The 20,679-nt window shown below is 31.9% G+C and overlaps 1 protein-coding gene and 1 long non-coding RNA gene across 5 annotated transcripts in view; both read right to left on the reverse strand.

Annotated features, from left to right (window-relative positions):
* Positions 1 to 20,679, reverse strand: part of LOC106460071 — a 190,334-nt gene that overhangs the window by 149,661 nt on the left and 19,994 nt on the right. The gene's annotated exons all lie outside the window — the stretch shown is intronic.
* LOC106460075 lies at positions 14,899 to 16,930 on the reverse strand. Its single transcript, XR_001290862.2, has 2 exons — positions 16,771 to 16,930; positions 14,899 to 15,253 (listed from the first exon to the last, which is right to left on the reverse strand). It is a non-coding gene; the product is annotated as an uncharacterized LOC106460075 (long non-coding RNA).

Consider the following 20,679-nt stretch of genomic DNA (forward strand, 5'->3'; position numbering starts at 1 on the left):
TTTTTATTTCAACCGAGTACTCCAACTAGTATATATATATATATATACACCATCAACTTCCAAGAACTGCAACTGTTCTAGTGTGGTGTATAATCAGCAAATGAAATGCAATTATTATCAATTAATTTAAAAATGATATTTTTAGGTTAAGAATTAATAACACAAAGGTATTTTTGCTGTTAAGTACAAAGTTACACATTGAGCTATCTGTGTCCTGCTCAACGCGAGTATCGAAATCAGATTTTTAGCGTGATAAACTCTCAAACGCGACAAGCTGAAGTATTTAAAACCCCATAAACTATTTGAAGACATTATAATTTTAGGGACAAACTGTTTGAAAAAATTGAATTACCTTTAAACCTTTTGGTTAAGATGTGCTACTTAAATCCATAAAGATAAGATGAACCAATTAAAACTGTAAAGAATAGTAAGAGAATTTGAAAGTCTGAACCCAAGTTCTATCTGCTGTAACAAATGCAACTTTTAAGTCTATAAATTTATTTATTCTTTCATCCTTTTCTTGTAAGTTGTTTTCAACAAAAGACAGATATATTATAACTAACAGCATACCGAAATCCTGCACAGATATATTATAACTAACAGCATATCGAAATCCTGCACGACTTTATTATTTCTTTTTTTCGTAGTATTCTTGTCATCATTCGAGTCATTTAGTAATGATACCCCGTTATAGTAATTTGCCTCTGTTTTATTTCCTGAATTGTAAATTAAATAGATATCTAACTCTCTTCATTTCCTTACAAACCTTGTTGTCTTGCTTAGGGTAATTCAAGTCTTCATTTTGTCCCAAACTCAATTACATATTCAAACTTTTAATTGCATTTCATACTCTTGTTTGTCCACCTACTGTCCAATTTCTAATCCGTTCTTCTTCTTCTCAAATTAATATAATGCAATTCCACTTTCTTATCTCTACCTACTAGTTTTTAATTAATGTTTTTAAAATGTATAGATAAGTTGGAGAACTTAAAACTGTAGGTATAAGTTGAAAATCCATAAAATGTATAGATAAGTGAAGGGTTTTAAGAATCCCAATTTATTTCTATAATAATTTTACGCATATTCAAGTGTTTGTACAATTTGAAGTGCCCCAAACACTCATTAAGGAGCACTTTGGCAATGATGTTCTGACTTCCAACCTTCCCCAACAAACAGAAACTAATCACTAAATTCAGCCCTGATACCCAAAATGTTCATTAACCCTTTTCTTATTACTCTGCAAAGTTGAAGCTTTTACCACTTTAAATGTCAATTTATTCTACAGGTTTTTTTTTAATTCTTGCCTATTATGTGTTTAAGACAAAGCAAGCTGAAAAATCTCAATCTAACCACATTTAAAATGTATCCATCCTCGGAATAATTTTGATAGCAATCATTTGAACCCTCCCAAATAACTCAATGCTTTTCCTAGGATAAGGTGATCAAAATTGGACGCAATGCTCCAAATTAAGACCTAACTAGTGCCTTATACGACGAAGCCATGATCTCTTGTAGTCATTTTTTCTGCATATATATATTCTGTTAGTTTTACCAATTACAATGGAACGTTGTCTCGAAGCCTTAACAGTTATATAAACCAATATCCCAAGATCATTTTTCCCCCATCCATATGATTAAAATTATTTTAATCTAAAGTACATGTGTAATTTATATTACGATAATCACATGCGAAACCTTATACTTATCATAATTAAATGTCATTAGCCACGTGTTTGTCCAATTACTAACCAACCAGTCTAAGACTCTCTCGGTAAAATTATGGTATCCTCATTACGATCAGCCAGGCCTAAGATTTTTATATCAACGAACTTAACCAATTTCCTAACTATATCTCATGAATGTCCTTAATTTACACGAAGAACAGCACCGATCTCAGTGCAGATCCTTGAGGTATACAACTTGTAACATTAGTCCAGTTAGACTAAACTACATCAATAACAACTTTTTTGCTTCCTCCCAACTGACCAACCTTCAATCCACTTAACTAACTTATCCTCTTCTCGTACTGAGGAATAGTCTTCATCAATTCTTCATGCGTCACTTTATCGAAAATTCACTACTTTACTCTCATACAGATAAGAAGTAAAATGCTCGAAAAAGTTGATATGTTAGCAAGGAAGAATCTTCCATTTGTAAAGACTGTTGGTTATTTTAAATTATCCTATTTGTATTTAGAATTTTAAGTGTTCCAATTTATCTCAACAATTCAAAGTTATCTAACTTGCACAAAAGAGTGTGTGAATAAATTTCGGTATTCGAATTTAGTACAAGCTAGCAGTGTGAGCAGAAGCCGAAATTTTAAGATTTACGATTAGCTCCAGTTTGGCAGTTCAAGGCTCTATAGATTTCATAGATGCTGTTCATCCTCAGCTCGACTAACTAAAATGAGTCGAAAGCTTTCGTGTGAATTTATCTTATTCTAAGGAGCTTGGAGGTTTATATGTTTGTATGCTGCAATTTTGAAGGGAGGGCTTTTAGCTTTTTAATTTATTAATATTTTAGTTTTAGTGTGCGTGCCAAACGTCAATTTGTAAATGTGTTTGCGATCTTGAAAAAAAAATGAGCATTACCGTGTGATATGTGAGCATGTCATATGCTTTTTAACCCTTTTTTTAGCAATATAGGAATTTTAATTTTTTTGATTTAGTTTGTTTGTATACAGATTGGCATAAACACGTGGTCCAAATTGTTTCGTTCTAGTGACCTTTATGTCTCGATAGAAGATAGTATCTATTCTGCCCTTGGGGTGTTACAACAAATTGACACATTAGTACACGAAAAAGTGAATGACTGTAATGTCCGATTTGAGAAACACCTGATTCTTTGAAACCATCAAATCAATGAACACTATGGGAACAAAAAATTAAACGGTTTCCTGTGTCATGTCAAATAAAATTTATAACTGTGCTCACTGTGAACGTGTTGTTATAAAAAACAAGATTTTATACATTTTCTTTTTATTCATTTCTTTCTAGTAAACTGTATTATTAATTGCACATATGAACAAGATTATTTACTGTATGCACGTATGAATACCAGCACTTTTTTCGGAAATTTCACCCCTGATCTCGAGAGAAAAAAACTGACGATTTATCCATCAATTCAGTAGGACGTTTGACTAAATATCTACTTAAGTATATATACTTTTTTGTGTTTTTTTTTGTAATAACTAAAAATTATTTCACTTCACATCACATGTGTCCAGTCTTGTTATTTCTCACACACGTCAAAACTAAGTCAGTTCAGATTATTATTCCCATTATTAAGCGGACTTATCTGATAAGATCACCAGCACATAGGTTATCGTTTGAGCTTCATAAAAACACGTGCAGTTTGATGCTCATTTTTCCTTTGAATTTCTGTTGATACATTTATAGAATTATTCATATTGTATCTCATTAAACTGATGACTTTTCTTACAGTGACAATCTATATAATATCGGAGAGGATCCCAACATTAACATCACTTAAATATAAGATAAAGCAGTCTGAAGAAGGATAAACCTATCAAAAAGTTTTACTCACTTCAAGCTGTTTCATTTGATATTTAAATGAGAGCATACATTAGCAGCCTTACACTGTGTTATTTTTATAATAAACCCTGGAAGTTGTGTTTTTTTTTTGTCGGTTTTGGGTTGTTTTTTTTAGTGCAAAGCTAATAATGGTATGTTTACACGCTGTCCATTGTGAAGAATTGAACCCCTGATTTAAGAGTCGTAATTCCGCAAACTTACCGCTGACCCATCGAGAGACATTCCTGAAAGGAATTTACAATTTATCAGGGGACGATTGTATAGTTCTTATACTGGTTTAGTTACAACAAAGTCAGACAAAGGAAATAAGATTTTAAACAAAAGTAACTAAAGTATTAAGATCAACCAAAATATATTAGCAGTAAATTTTTGAAACTAAATGAAGATCAAACACTTACAAGAGAAACAACAAACAACCAGTTTTTATGTGGAGAATCTTCCTACTAACACTACGTTTAAAGAAACTATTGATTTATGTTGTGAGTTGTTGTTGTTGTTTTACATCTTCAGATGTAGTAGTGGATTATCTAAACATTTTTAATTAATACCTTTTGCAGTCAAAGAATCGCATTTTATGTTTAAAGAGTCTATTTACGATCATGTTGATTGGATTAATATATGATCAAAGCTTCCACCTGCCATGGCTAACTTATTTTTGAATTATGATAAAATACGTTGGTTATAAAACTGGCCCGTTGATTTAAATTCATTTCATAATAGAAGTATGTTGACTATATATATGCACCATTTTTAAGTCACATTAATGAATTCCTGAAATATCTAAACAGTAAACACCCACATATAGAGTTTACAGTTCAATATGAACATACATCCCCTTTAACAATTTTGGATACTTAACGTATGATCAGCAGGATTTCTTCAGGATAATGTACTTATTCTGAAAGTTTGTTCCTATAGCATTTAAAGTTAACTTGGTGAAAATTCATGTCGATTGTGCTTACTGGATTGTAAGTAATTAATATTTATTACATAAAGAAGTAACTAGTATAAAAACTTTTCGAAACGTAATGAATATATTTTTTAATTTACAACAGTATCGTCAATAAAATGTTGAATAAACTATCAAATAGTAATAAGTATTAGGATAGTAAAACAGAACCACAGTAGTTAAAAAATAGTTTGTCTCAGTCCTGAGCAGAGTCAATCCACAAATATAAAGAAGGTGTGTTTTCGAAATTCTTTATATATATATATATTTCCTTTTAAAGGTTTCACATCAAAAAATGAGGGGTCGTTTGTCATGTTCCGTTACGAATGTATTTGTTCTGGCTTTGTGAGTAGGCTCTCTCACGAGACCATTTTTCATTCCTATAAAATAGCTTGGAAACCTGAAACTAATCAAGTATTGAGCAGCACATTTCCCTATAAAGTGTAATTTTACTATCACAACTTACAGCCTGGCACTAGTTGGTCAAATGAACAACAATTAAAGAACCAGGACAGCATGGCAATTGCCAAACTGAGGCTGATACCTCTTCCTGAAACTCTGTTTGTTCAAGGTTTCACTATTCTAACCTGTGTCTTGATTTTAGTTACATCAATATTTTGAATTACTGAACCACTGGGGGGAGTTGAATTGCTTAAAAGTGAAAGAGTATGATATGCAAGCACATTAAATTATTCCCACCCCCTTATTTATTTATTTTTTCAAAACGTTTATATATACTGAGTAAGTAGTCTTAATGTAGAATGTAAATCAACAGACCCGTTAAACTTCTCTCTGAACTGGGTTATTCAACTACAGACATATGCACTTTCTCGTGGGAAAGATTCCTTTAAAGTAGAGCATACTGTATAGAAATATACGCTGATATTTTCATCTGGCATGTCAGGTGATAGCTCAAGGATATAACAACCCCTTAATTTGTAGTGAGAACGACCACCAATTACACGATGGCTCTTGCATCCTGTTAAGAATGACATTGTTGTTTTTAGTATATAATGCTATGTTTTCTCAGTCAAGGACTGTAGACAAATGGTTTAAGGTAATTACATTTACTGATTTGCTTTAAACACACTGCTGAGAACTCTCCAATATAGGTGCTATAAAATATACTTGTTTTTTCTTTTGGTTGTGTCTGTTTGAAATAAAGATTGTTTCACTGTGTTTAACTTGTGTCCAGTCTCTTCCTTTGTGTCAAACTCAGTCGAGACTAGAGAATTGAGATTCACCCCGTAATACATTTTCTATCGAAACTCCTGTTATTATGCGACTCCTATCCAGTTACTTTTAAAGATAAATTAGTGCACCTTACAATACCACAAAATCATATTGTACGTATTGGATACTTAAAATTTGTTTAGGAAAAGTTTATATATTTAATAACTGACCTATCTCTACACTTCTACGCTTTCCATTTCGTCTCTATAGTTCTGAGTAATTTAACTAGTCTATGCAGTTTAAGAATTCCAAGTGGTCTTTAAATTTTAAAATACTCCAACTTACACAATTTATTTTCAGGTACATTGTGATAATATATTAAGAGTAAAAACACAAAGGACGTGTTTGTTAAACGTTTCAGCCCTGTTTCTAAAAATTTAGCACTCCAACAGGTTCATATATATTTCGTTAACCTAAAATGTCTTATAGATTTCAAAAGACTCAGAAGCTCAAGTGCTTTCGAATAGTTGACCACTTTTCTTCAGGAGCAAAGAAAACTATTTGTAATCTTGAAAGAAGAAACGTTAACTACTTGAAAGTGCTTGAGCTCTTGGTTTTTCGAAACATATTTGATTTTCTTGGTGATATTTTATGCAAACTTTCATCATGGCTAATATAAATTATCTTTAAATTTCAAGTGTGCCAATTTTTTTCTATGTATTTTAATTCTTCAATTTTTGGGACAGTTGATGTAATACAAACTACAAAAACAAACTGTAAGTCTTAAACAGTGGGAATAAGTTAGAACTATAGCCACAAGCTTGAGTACTTTAAATGTAGGAGAATATAATGTTCTTAAAAGTTAGTAGAATTCTTGAGGCTACCTAGGACTGTAGAAATAAATTGGAATCTTTAAAACTGTAGAGATAATTAGAGTATTTAAAACTATAGAAATAAATTGGAGTTATGGATTATTGTAGACTGTATGAACAAATTGAAGTACTTAAATTTGTAAGGACAAGTTGAGCATGTACAATTGTAAAGAAAAGTTGGAATATCTTAAACTTTAGAACTGTTGGTGTAGTAAAACGAAGATTTAGTACTTGAATGATACAGATAAATTAGTATATCTTAGGCTGTAGGACAAAACTAAGTCTTAGAACAGTGGAAAACTTTGAGGTACTTAAAATAAATCAACAGTTTGGAGTACCTTAATCTGAGTTTAAATTATCTGAACTATCCCTAAAGTTTTAAGTATTCTCCATTTCCATACAGTTTGTAGTATTAAAAAAATAATGTGGCTAAAACTTAAAAACACTTTACATTGTAAACACAAGTAGATATACTTAAAATATAGTTACAAACTAGAGATATTAATTGGAATACTTATATCTGCAGAGACAGGTTGGAGTATTTTAAAACTGCAGAGACAAGTTGTATTATTTAAAGTTATATAGACCATTTATAATGCTTAAACTGTAAGGAAAAAATAGAGTACTTACAACTGAAATAGGAACTGTAAAAAGAAATTGCATTACTTAAATTGTAAGAACAGGTTGGTATAGGGGATTTTAGAGCTCTTTGAAGTATTTGAAACTTATATTTTTTTGCCTAAAGCACTGTTAATAATTCTTTGTTTAGTCAATCTATCTAAACATATTTAAGACACCATTAAAGTAAACAATAGGCTTGAAAATATTATCCATTTATAATGTAAAAAAAGAAAGATGAAATCAATAAAAAATATCACTTGTAATACTACGAGTTGCGTTACATTAGAAAGTTTAATCTTTATTAATGTATTATATTTCTGAGCATTATCCACAAAAGAATATTCATTTAGATATTCAATCACGTTACTTTTTTCAGTAATCATAATGAAAGTATCGTTCAAAATTATGAAACAAAGAGTCCATACATTTTTAGTGTTTTAACCAACTAATTCAACTTTGTACCCAAGAAAATAACAAATGACATCTTATTCACTTTGTTGAGGTATTAGTTTTATCTGTAAATTTTGAATAAACAAAGTAATGTTCACAGTGCCTTGCAACAGTATTCACCCCTGCAAAGTTTCCACATTTTGTTGCCACCTGAGCTTGCAATCATGAAAATTTTAAAATGAGTTTTATACTTAGAATCTATACAATTTATTTCAAACGAGAAAGCTAAAAAACGCTGATATTATGTAAGCAAGTTAGATTTTCAAAGAAAATTAAAATATTCTCAACTGCATAAGTACTAAACCCCTTTGCTACAACAACCCTAAATCAGTTCAGGTGCAAAGGATTAGTTTGAAAGGTCACAAAATTAGTATAATGGTCTCTTTCTGTGTGTAATCAAAGTGGTTTAACTTGACTTCAGAGTAAATGCATCTATTCAAGCCACAACTCATACAGTGACACGACAAACCAACCACGAAGACCAAGTCAAGGATAAAGTGATAGAGAAGCACAGATCAAGAAAATTTCGAAGTTGTTGATCATTCCTTTGAGTATGGTGATGTCCATCAATAGGAAGTGGAATGTGCTTCATACCAAACAGTCACTACCCAGATCAGGCCGCCCTTCAAAACTAAGCAGCCGGGCAATCAGGAAACTGGAGTCAGTGTTCAGACATCGACAATATTCCGGTCCATACACATTGCTGGCCTGTATGGGCAAGTAGCAAAAAAAAAAAAAAAAAAAAAAAAGCCATTACTGAAAAATGATCATCATATATCTCGTATGGCGTTTGCGACAAAGCATGTAAATTATACTGCATACACGTGGCGGAAGGTTTTGTGATCAGACGAGACAAAAATTGAGCTTTTTGGTCTAAATTCAAAGCGTCACAGGCCAAACACTGCACATCGCCCAGTCAACACCATCCCAATTGTGAGGCATGGTGGTGGCAGCATCATGTTATGGGGATGTTTCTCATCAACAGGGACTGGGAAGCTTGTCAGGATTGAGGGGAAAATGGTTGATGCAAAGTACAGGTAAATCCTAGAGGAAAACCTACTTGAGTTAGCCAAGAATCTAAAACTGGGTTGAAAATTCACATTTCAGCAGGACAATGACCCGAAGCACAAGGCCAAAGACACACTGGTGTGGTTTCAAAAGAAGAAAGTGAATGTCCTGAAGTGGCCCAGTCAAAATCCTGACTTGAATCCAATAGAAAGTTTATGGTGAGACTTGAAGATTGCAGTCCATCAACGATCTTCAACGAACTTGTCAGATTTTGCCAGGAAGAATATGCAAAAATTAAACCATCCTGTTGTGCAAAGCTGGTAGAGATCTATGAAAAATCATTCACAGCAGTAATTGCTGACAAAGGTGCTTCCACCAAATACTGACTTAGGGGCCGAATACTTACGCAATCAAAAACTTTCAATATATATATATTTTTTCTTTGCAGGCTTTGCTGATATTCAACATTCTTCACACATAAGAATGTTAAGTTTGGTCATTAGAGTTTTGAATAAAAACAAGTTCATTAAAATATTGTTTATATTATTTGTATTTCATTAAAATGTGACATTATTGATATGGGTGAATTCTTTTGCAAGGCATTGTATCTTCAGCGAATCTGAAATATTACAACTTTTATTCACATTGGTGGAAATAGACTGTCTTCAATTAATCTCAAGTGAGAAAACAGTTATTCACATTCTTTGGGCTACACCGTCTTCATCAAGTCAGATACAAACTAGCATAAGATACCCGCGCTTCGTAAGTGGAGGTATGAATACGCTTTCATAAATGGCGCTCCGAGATCCCGTTTGGGACCAGGAACGCAAAATCCGATGCCAGATTCGGTTTCAGATACCCTGAAAACCTATTTCTATACTCCATCATGGTTGGGTGATCTAAAAGGCACATTGTAGCCCATCTTGGTATGGGTTTACACACTATAGATAAGGACATACTTCTGGTCTCCCCGAGTCCCCTGCCAAGTTTGATACTGCTAATTTCAAAACTATGGGAGGATTTCGCAGACAAAAAGGCAAACACACAACGTGAATTAATATAGGATTAATGTCTGCAGTGAGTTTTAGGTAAACATTACATATTGTTGTTTGTGCATTGGCAAACTGTGTGTATCTTAGGAAATAACGATAAGATTATATAATGTGTTTTGTAAGTAATGACCTACTCCACTTTCCTTTGCAGTTAGTTTAATTAGTTAGGTATAATGTTTATGATAATCTTCAGTATATTTTTAACTGATGTTTACACTTACAAAGATTATTTTGCATTGGTGACTTGGTGTATTGAATTAAAGATTAATCTAAGTCTTTCAGTCTGGCTGAGTCTCGCGAGATATAATTGAGGTTATGACTAAAAATAACAATGAGACTAACCAAGCTGGTAATTCAAAGAAGTCTAACCAATATAGGTTTTAGTTTTATTCTGTTTTTATTTTTTACAATAAGTAATTCTAGTCAGTTTGTTATACAAGATTGGTTAAATCAATATATAAATTATTTTTTGTATTATATATGTTAACTTACGTTTCATTAGTTGTTTATTGTTGTTGTTGTTTATTATTAAGCACAAAGCTACACAAAGGGCTATCTGTGCTCTGCCCACCACGGGTATCGAAATCCGGTTTCTAGCGGTATAAGTCCGCAGACATACCGCTGTGCCACTGGGGGGCACTTTTCATTAGAAGCTCTTAATAATTAAATATGGAATGTCGTTCATAAAACCGGTGCTAATATGTTTTTAACGAAGAATTGGCTTTCATTGATCACATGCGTTGTTAGAGGAATCAGACAGTCTTGCGCTTTTCTAGAAACAAAGAATCACTGATAGTGCATGAAGCAGACGCCTTGTATCACAGTATGTGTCTGGTAAATAAAGTTCTATTCTATTATTTATTTAATATAAGTTTTTTTAGTAGTATTGGTTGGGATGTTTAATATTTCTAATTGTGTACTTATATATTTACTTATTCTGCCAATTATGGAGATTGATTTGCATTATTAGTTTAGTATAGGGATTCAGGTCCAACCTAAATCTCCTAAGATGACCGGATTTCGTGAGATATTATTGGGATTATGGCCGAAGATATCAATAAAAGCAAGGGTACCTAACTATTGAATAAATGTATTCTAATGATTGCAGTGATAAATGTGCTCGGACTATGTATCCAAAGGTCCATGGTTCGCGGTCCTTTCCGCAAAAACATGCTCTGCATTTTGAGGACGTAGGTGAACGGCCAAATCGCACTTTTCGGTCAGAAGAAAGTATACCCCTAGTCTGTCAGTTCAAAATTAGGGTAAGTTATACGTATATAGTACTTGGTGCAGCTTTGCACGAAAATTCTTAAACAAATAACCTATCTTTGAAAGTTTTGTTTTATGATATTGCATAATCCTAGTGAAAACATTCTATAAATTATTTACTAGGTTAATTTGTCGTTCTGATTTGTACTGATAACTTGCTTTGACAATAAGTTACTAATGATCAGAAATAAAGTGTTTTTACATATTGATAGTGTTGCACTATCTACAGTGAATTTCAGACATGAAGAAAAAGCAAGATGTGGCTTAGTAGTTAGCATGCCGGGCATATGATCGAAGGTTCTAGAGGCAATATGCAACTGAACACGTTCCACACTTTCAGCTGTGGGGTATTATTGTAACAGTCAATCCCTCTATTCAGTTAAGAATGGCTACGAAAGCAAAGGGTGATAGGACTGATTGCCTTACTCCAGTTAGCAGCTCTAATTTAGGTACCGCAATGGCTAACTTTTGTGGCCCATGACCAGGCCGTTTAGCTCAAGTGCAGCATAAAGTACCGTTTAGGTCAAAAATACGAAATACTAGATATGAAAACTTGGTGGACTGTATATGTTTTAGAAGTTTCTGGACGATGTTTCGAGCTTGTAGCGCAGATCTCCATCAGGTCAAATTGGATAAGTTATTTGTGCACGTGAAATACTGCTGAAACGTGGCCGTAACGGAGAGCTTGGTGAATGGAACCTGTAATAATCCTCAAAAACATTTCTTCCAATCCTGCACTGAAAGCGATAAGACCGTGTTGTGAATATCTCCGTTAATGTGTGCTACGACTCGATACCTTCTTTAGTCGTACAGGATAGGAACTAATCCAGTTATTTTGTACTTTTAATATTTCATGTTAATTGATATATCAGTTCCATTTTAATTCATACATTTTTTATATTAAGCACCTTTCGAGCTCTTAAAAGAATATTAAAATATTTGTATAACTTTGGTAGAGAATTACTGTTGAACTTAAAATTGACCGTAAGGCTTAACACTGAATATAATCAGTCAGATGGCAGTATACGTGATACCAATATGTCAAGTCAGTCAAATTGATGTTTATTAAAAAGAAATAAAAACAACAACACGAAAGTAAGTAAAGTAGTTAACAAAAGCTTTGAAAAACTAAAGGTGCATGAGATCATGATTTCAATTATGTTACTGTAGCGGATGAGCTTGACTGGCTGTAAAAATTAAAATACCAAGAGTTCAATAAACACCTCAAATACATCAAAGTAAAACAAACAAAAAATGAATGGAAAACTATTACAACAAAAAGGAAAAACAATATAAGACAACACGGCCTTACCTCTGGTAATAGTCGAAGGTATACCTACAAATTATAATAAGATAAAATTCTGTAGAAAAATCAAAAAGTATTTTCAAATGCTAAAATAAATACAAACTAGAGATTGAAGAATACTGGATTTATTAAAATAAAAGATCAATTAAAATATTAGAAAATTTCTAACTACATGGCCAACGGAAATTTTTAACCGAGAAGAATTACATCTAAGACTGCTATATTCAACACCAGGACAAAAACTGCTATATTCAACACCAGGACAAAAGCTGCTATATTCAACACCAGGACAAAAGATTATCGTGGTAAAAGATTTAAATTGTAGCATTAGATTGGAAAATGTAACTGAAGAACTGAAATGCATGGTATAGAACTTGAAAAAGCTGAAAGTATTGTAAGGAAAAGAATTCACGAAATTAACAATTCTATTAAGATATTTTGACAAATGAATAACAAGCCAATGATTTGATTAAAAATGGACTTAGTGTTGAATGTTTGTATTATAAAATTGAAGTGTATCAAAAACCTTTACTTATAGTACAGTGTTACAAATGCTGGGCTTTTGGAAATATGGCAGTTCGATGTACAAGATGTATAAAATGTGTAAGCTGTGCAGAAGACCATAATGTTAAAACTCTTATTTTACAACGAGACCAAATAAAGTGTGTAATTGGGGCGATAACTATCATTTGAGTTATAAATTACGTCTGAAATATAAAGAAGGAAAAGGTTAAGTTTCAAAATTCACCAATGAACAGAAATAACACAATACAAAGATACGATAGATTATAACCCGAGCGCTTTTGAAAGGTGGACCTTTCGAAAATGCTTGGGTTATAGAGTATCGTATCTTTGTGTTAAATATATTCTTAAACCTACGTGTTTTTTCTAACGTCAGGGATAACAGAACATATGCTAAGGTTCTACAACAACAAAAGCATATTATAATCAAATCTTATTTTTAATATTCTTTAAATGAGTTAAAATATGAAATGGCATACAAATTTACAGTGATAAGTCTAAGGATTTTCTAATGGTCAAAATCAGGTTTCGACATTCACAGTGGGCACAATACAGATAGCCCATTGCGCTTAACAATATACAAACAAAAAAAAATTCTAAAAGATTAGATTTTATAATTTTTATAGGAGGAGTTATATAACAAGACAAGTCATTTGAGATTTAGAAAATGCCAGTACTCAAATATATAAAGCTTATATTGAATCAATTAATTTTGTTAAATATTTTATCTCAGTTTAATTTTTATTTATTTTATATCCCCCTTAGTGACTCAGCGGTAAGTCTGAAGGTTTATATAGCTAAAAACCGGGTTTCGATAACCATGGTGGGCTAGGACATTTTAATTTTATATGTATATATATTGTTACGACAGCGGAAGTCACGTGACGCTGGTAACACGTCATGATATTCTCGAACGATCTTGACCTTTCCTGGCAACTCTTGTCTTTTCTAGGCGCCCTCTTTTTTTGTATATAAGCCCGGCAAATAAAGCGGAGAAATAATAGCAGATAGAGAGATATAGAGAAAGATAACTGAGTCAAGCGAGCGGTAGTGACCGTAAGTAAAGTGCTTTAATCATTGTGAATTATAGCGTGTGTTTAAGTTAAAGTGACTGTGGAAATTCTGTGTATTGCAAGTTATAAGGAACTTCAGCGATACAAGTCCTTTCTTAAATAAAACTAGTTTATTCTTTCTCAAATAAATTCTTCCCGAACCAACCAAACACTAAGTACTGGGTTGGAAATGTTACCATGTTAAAATATAAACAAACAGTAGCCAGTATGTGTTTCTCATTTTGTTTTTTGTTCTGGATAAACCACTATTTCAAATTTTTAAGTGTTAAATTATTTGATAACAGCAAATAACACAAATATTATTTTTGCTTGGTGGAGCCATTGTTGTCAAAGTTCAGTTTCAATGAAGTAAGACCTAGTTTTTGAACTTGTTTAGAAGTTGCTAGGCAAAAGAAAAAAAAACATCTATATTAATGATTCATGTTTTTATGATACTTAGTTTAAACAGTAACAAAATATGTCTGTGTTAGCAGAATGTGGTACCATATTTGAATTGAAACTTTATTGTAAGTGTTTCTTTTAAGTATTCATCTGATTGTCTTACATAGGAGACTCAATTAAACTGTCTGCTGACTTGTGCAAGAAGTACCTACCATTGATCAGATCAGTGCAGCACCTGGTGTGGAAACAGCAATCTAAAAAAAAAACAACCATGTATTGCTGCATCTGAGGATGATTTAAAGAACAAATCTTTTTTTTTCTAGTGCTTTTTTGAAATTTGCTTTAATGTTATTAGGTGCTACATTTTGTATAATCCTTTATTAGCGAGGTAAAATATCTGTTTCATTGTTCTTTCTTTCCAGTTGTAACACATATAATAGAAACAGCCCTCAGGAATACCGAGTCTAACCTCATAACAGCTATTCAAATTTCCCAGTCATTTACATTTAGTACCAGTACCCTCAGTCAAATTACAACCTGCTGCTATTGCACATAGTAGAATTTCCATACACACATGAAATGTTATTCAAATAAATGACACATTATTAACTATTTCCTTTGATTTATAATGCCCTTAAATTTCATTGTTTGTATGCCATGGCCTTTATTTTATTTTATTTTTTGTGAGATATGGATCACTGACACCTTACTCAAAACTCAGAAATTAAAATTGGTATAAAAGCTAAAAATTAAGAATGGAACCCCTATGCTAGGACTTCACGTTACAGTATCTTTAAACACTATATTTTCATACTGAGTGTAAGATAAAACCATTGTTGGTTTAAATTCTAGCTTTAGAATCTCATTATACAGCAAAAAATGTACTTGTATAAAGCCTTTAGGAAGACCATAATGTTTGTTTGTTTTTTTATTTTCTCCAGTTGCTTTCATATTTCTCATTAGTAAGTTATGCAAAACAGGACATTACAGTTCAGGGCTAGTTCGATCAAGTCTCTTCATACACTGAAATGTAAAAGAACATTTTTTAATAAACATTCTCCGACACTGAAGAGAAGTTTAAGAACCCAAAATGAAACTTCATATATACTTCTAATTATTCTTATTTCCAATTGTTATTTGTTGGATTTTATTTAATATGATAATGCACCTTACTGGGTCTATTATGTTTGTGAGACATTGAGGTAAAAATCTAATATTGTACATCGACAAAGTATTCTTTAATGTTCACCTGTCTGCAAGTATATTCAATATTAACTCCTGTTTTCCAATGTAAGTACTAAGAAAATATTTTACTTTACAAATATGTAGTTGTGTTTGATTCAAATCGTTTCCAGTTACAAAAACTTTATTAGATAACTATGGTTCTAACTCTCCATATAAATATTGAAAATGGCTTGAATGGGTAATGAAAGAAACTTCGTTACAAATGTACAAAAGTCTGACAAGCTTGTAATTCCTCACTGGATGATGACATAAGCTTATCAAAAATGTGATTCATTTGTAATAAACTTTCCTTCACTGCCCATTCAAATCATCTTCAAATTTTTCTAAAAAGTGAGTTTCTCATCAAATTAACCCTCCATATATTATTATAATGGAGCTTGCGATATATATACGTCCAAAACTCAGATCTCAGAAACTACCACACCAATGATAACTGGGTAATATTTTTATAATTAGGCAGTATTTTTATAGATGAGAAATAAATAAAACAATTAAAATTTCCACAAAAATTATATGTTTCAGATTTAACCAATAAAAATTACAAAAAAAGAGTTTCAAAATATAAACTTAAAAAAATATGTTTTCTTTAGTGATAATCTCACAAGTGTTGCAACAGAAAAGCAAGGCACTTTCATTGATAACTTCGTCTACAAAGAAATACTTCAATAAAATCCTGTTTCAAGTATGAGTACATTGTTGTAGAATTGTCGGACAATTCCAAAAAAGGCCACAGGCCCAATGGCTTTCTGCAGGAACTAGGAGTTATACCTGCCCAGGGGGCGGGCATTTCTGCTTGTCTTTACATTACAAGTAACGTATTTAAAACAGTTGGGATCCACTAGAAAACACAACTACTGTAAGCCTAACATAAACGAACATAGGTGGAGGATGATCTCTGGAGGTCTTTAGTTTTCATATCACAAAATGACCCATTTGGGGAAGTGTAAAATTGTATAAAAAATAGCAATAAAAATTAAACTCATTACTCTACAACACATTAGAAAATGACAACAATAGATTCTTAGCAAACCATGGTCCCGTGTTTGTCATGCTATTCTATGGAGAACAAGTCTTATAGAATAGCTGAATTATGTAACTGTGGCTTGTTATGTTAATCAGTAAGATCACAGATAATTCTAAAACATTTAACAACATTTACTTTATACACACAAATACAGTATTTGCTGAACAAATATCAAAATATTTCAATTCCTGATGAAGAGAACTACTTTTAATACCTTGTACAGCCAGTAAGTTTTATTCTATCAGAGACTGTATCACTGAGAAGTACTTACCCTGGTAGCCAGTAGGGTGTGTGCTCCACTACAGGACACAGCAGTAGCAATATTCCTACCACCTCCACGTGGTAACACAGAGATCTTAGAGGGTCCATAACCAGCGATGCTTGGGTCTCCTAGTCTACCCCCACCACTGTTCCCCCATGTGTACACATCTCCACCTATAGTAGATTAAATACATCATAATGAATAGCAGCCTTGACAAACAAGTTTCAACACACGAATTTTGAAACAATTCAAACATAAAATATTGTTACTTCTCTGGTCGTTTGTTAATTTTCCGTGTTTATGACAAAACTGCTATGGTTCACTGGCAGCACGTACCTCCAACTCTTTACCAGTGATTAGGGAAATTGAATGTTCTGGTGAAGTGCCCTAACTACAAGGTTAATATTAAGAAAATATTTACTGCAGTAGCAACATTTGATTATCTACACCAAGTTTACTGTTCTCGGTTATGTTGTAATATGATGATCCAAACATTAAGTTAACTAAATTGAATGTAGTGATTTCTGGCTGCTAAAATCTGAAGGTTTGGCCCCCTCTTTTACATACATCCTTACCTGTGATTGAAGTTGGATATTTAGATTAGTTTGTCATTTTATGCAAGTCTCCAACTGAACCTATTAACTATCTCACAACGGTCAATCAAATCGACTGACCTCGTAGCCGCTTTTGTACTCATTATAGTTTCCATACTATAAATCTTAATACACTTTATGTATCGTTACAAAATTTGGCAGACTTTTAGTAAATATTACAAGTCTTTTGTACACAAACAATAGATTTTTTAATTAAGTATTTTTAAAAAAGATTTGTTCCTCAATATATATATATATATACTATTTCGATATATTCGCCCCAGTGATAAATGATTTCATGTTGAGATTAAAAATACTTTTCTTCACCTCAAAAATTTCAAATTTTATTTGCATACTCTACAAAACCTTCTAATTAAATTTTAAACATTTTTTTTCTCAGTAAAACTATATCTTCTCTACCCTAACTCTGTACAAGGTTGGTCAATTTGACTGACCTTGTAACCACCAAAATAAAAATTGAAATTACCCCTTTTTTGGGAGGGAACGACTTCAGTTTGGAACATAGAACTACATTTGTTTATTCTAAGTAGCTTTAAACTCGTAACAGTATACATCTATTTATAATTAAATTTTATTGTTTTATTTCCCTTTGAACCATGAATAGTAGTCATGCTACTATTCATGCCATTATAAGTTGTAAGTAACTTAGTGAATGTGCAGCCCACATTACACACAAGTCGCCTACGAGCATACTTCATGAAAAAATTGTATTATTTATTTCACCTAATCTAACCTTAACTAACATAAAAAGTTTGCTTATTATACATTTTAGTTATTTTTATAATAATAAATAAATAATGCAGTACTGACTAGGCTCTAATTTTTTTTTTTCCTGTCAACTGTTGATGACCCTTAGCCCTACTTTTTATACTAATGGTAGTACTGAATTTAATAGTTTATTTAATTTGATAATGCACCAAAGAACACAGAATAATAACATGCAAAAAGCAGACAATGTCCCATAACTATCACTATTTTTCTGTTTTTTTAACGGTCACAAGAGCCATTAAATCTTCATCAAAGCTCATTGATGTGTTTCCTGTTCAGTTCGAGCTTGAACTGAAAGCAAAGCTGACAATTCTCTTAACAATGTTATATAATGTATCATTTGATAGATATAAACCTTGGCTTTCTATTGGTTATAAATACTATAGCATTGAACATCAGTGAGAACTATTGGCGATTTCTGAGAGAGTGAGTGTGGTAAGAAGGGTATGGTTGTGTATTTCATAGTTCTGTAATCAAATAAGATTGAAGGCTATGAAAATTATGCTTTGCCTGAGCGATGACAATATTATAATAAGAAATTTGTTAAATTTTGTACTTGTTGGAGGGGTAGTAAATAAATTAGAGAAGAGGGGATGCGTAGAGAAAATGTCACAATTTTCACACTAGGGGAAATTCTAGATTATTTTTTTGAAAATGATCTACAATTTGTCAACCAACCTGAGACACACATTTACATATCTTTACTTTCCTTAAAGGTATGTTAAGAATAGGGCTTTGGGGAAAAGGGTAGATTATTCATTACAATGAAGGCATGAAAACGTTGATGAGTATTCTTTTACAAAATAAAAAAATAAATCAACACTGGTCCCAATATTAGAGATTTTATGAGTGGTTTAGGATGTAAAAATGATTGACAAAGAAGTTAAGGAGAAAACTAATAACTAACATTGTTTAAAATATAAAGTTCTTTTCATCGTAACAGCCATTCTTTTCTCAGCTACTACCTGCCACGATGGAAACTGTTTTTTACAACTTTAGAAGTCAGCTTACAAGAAAAGATTCCCTTCAAAAATCTTGATTTCAGATCCAAAGTGTTTAATTTCGTTGAAGAACCCTTCACATATGATACCAGTGTATAATTCAAAGTAAGCTACCTACTAAAAACCATCATGGTAATGAGGATAGTTAATTAAATGTGCTTTTCAATGATACAGTGACATTAATACATCATTTAACTAAATAATCTTTCTTAGTGGCTACTTTTGAATGGTTTTCATCACACGAAAAGTTAATACTGTGAATTCACTACTCCAGGATATAGTTAAACCTTGTTTATAGAGCAATTAAGATGCAAAAAAGTAATTAAAATTATCTTTAAAAATAACTGCATAAAGAGAAAATAGTATTTTATTAAATTTTGAAAATAACTAAAAAAACGTGATGTATAGTTAAGACTCACCCATTGCAAAAGGGTTAATGAAGTATAAAAAAACATTACATTACGAGATGCAACTAATCAAAGAAAAATGTGAACTCTTAAGCTTCTTTTTTTATGTTTTATATCAACTGGAGTAATTTTGGTCATACTATTTCAACAAGTTCCTATTATGTTGTAGCTAGGTTTACTTCCTAATTTTACACATTTTTCGAGTATGGAAGTTATTCTGTCAATGTAGAGTGATGAATTTTATTTTTAATAATATTTTACTTTACTGTTAGATTTTGGACTATGCAAATAAGCAGTGGGCAGGCTTGGTAAAAGAGTAAGTAAAAGTTCTTTACAAAATTATGCTCGTTGTAAAAATCTGTATATATATCTTAAAATATATCTAGTCTTGTAAGGATTATGATCTAATACAAGCTATGTGAAATGTTAAATGTTTGTGTTTAATAACAATCCTTCTTTTAGAAATGCTATAGTTTTAAGTGGTCTTGAAGTCACAGAAAGTTGGAACCTGGAAAAGTGAGATAAAATTTTGCCCCTCTCTCTCTGTGAACTTTATAAAGACAATCCATTTAGTGGTATAGTTTAGTCACTTTTTTTAAACTGGTGATAATTACCTAATTCATGAACACTTATTTGTAAATACAAATGTAATATCTTTTAGTCTGAAGTAAGACGTTGTGAAGTTTTTATTAACTAGATTATAATCTAAAGTTGTATCCTACACTTGAACCATGGGGGTAGAAGGAACATAGCTACTTTAAATTGAAGGTTGTAGTCAGTACGAGTTGAAAGTAATTCTCACACATACGAACAGAGAGTTACTTACACTGTATCATAACAGGAGAGAATGAACATCTTGAAAAATCTGAAATTTCAAACTAGATGTTTATAATTTCATGAAAATTTAATACAGTGAAATCACTATGCTACTTCTTGCATCATGAAAAGTCTGAAATAACTTCTGTTTTATAGCCTTTAGTATAGCATACAATCATAGCTAATAATCCATATTTTAATAGTATACAAGATCTTAATTTATTAATTTCGTAAGGCAATATTTTCAAAAATCCTGAATTTCCCTAGTGTGAGAAATGTGACACTTTCTCTATTTTGTTCACTACCCCTCCA

This window comes from Limulus polyphemus, unplaced genomic scaffold, assembly GCF_000517525.1.
Source record: "Limulus polyphemus unplaced genomic scaffold, Limulus_polyphemus-2.1.2 Scaffold702, whole genome shotgun sequence".
NCBI lineage: Eukaryota > Metazoa > Arthropoda > Merostomata > Xiphosura > Limulidae > Limulus > Limulus polyphemus.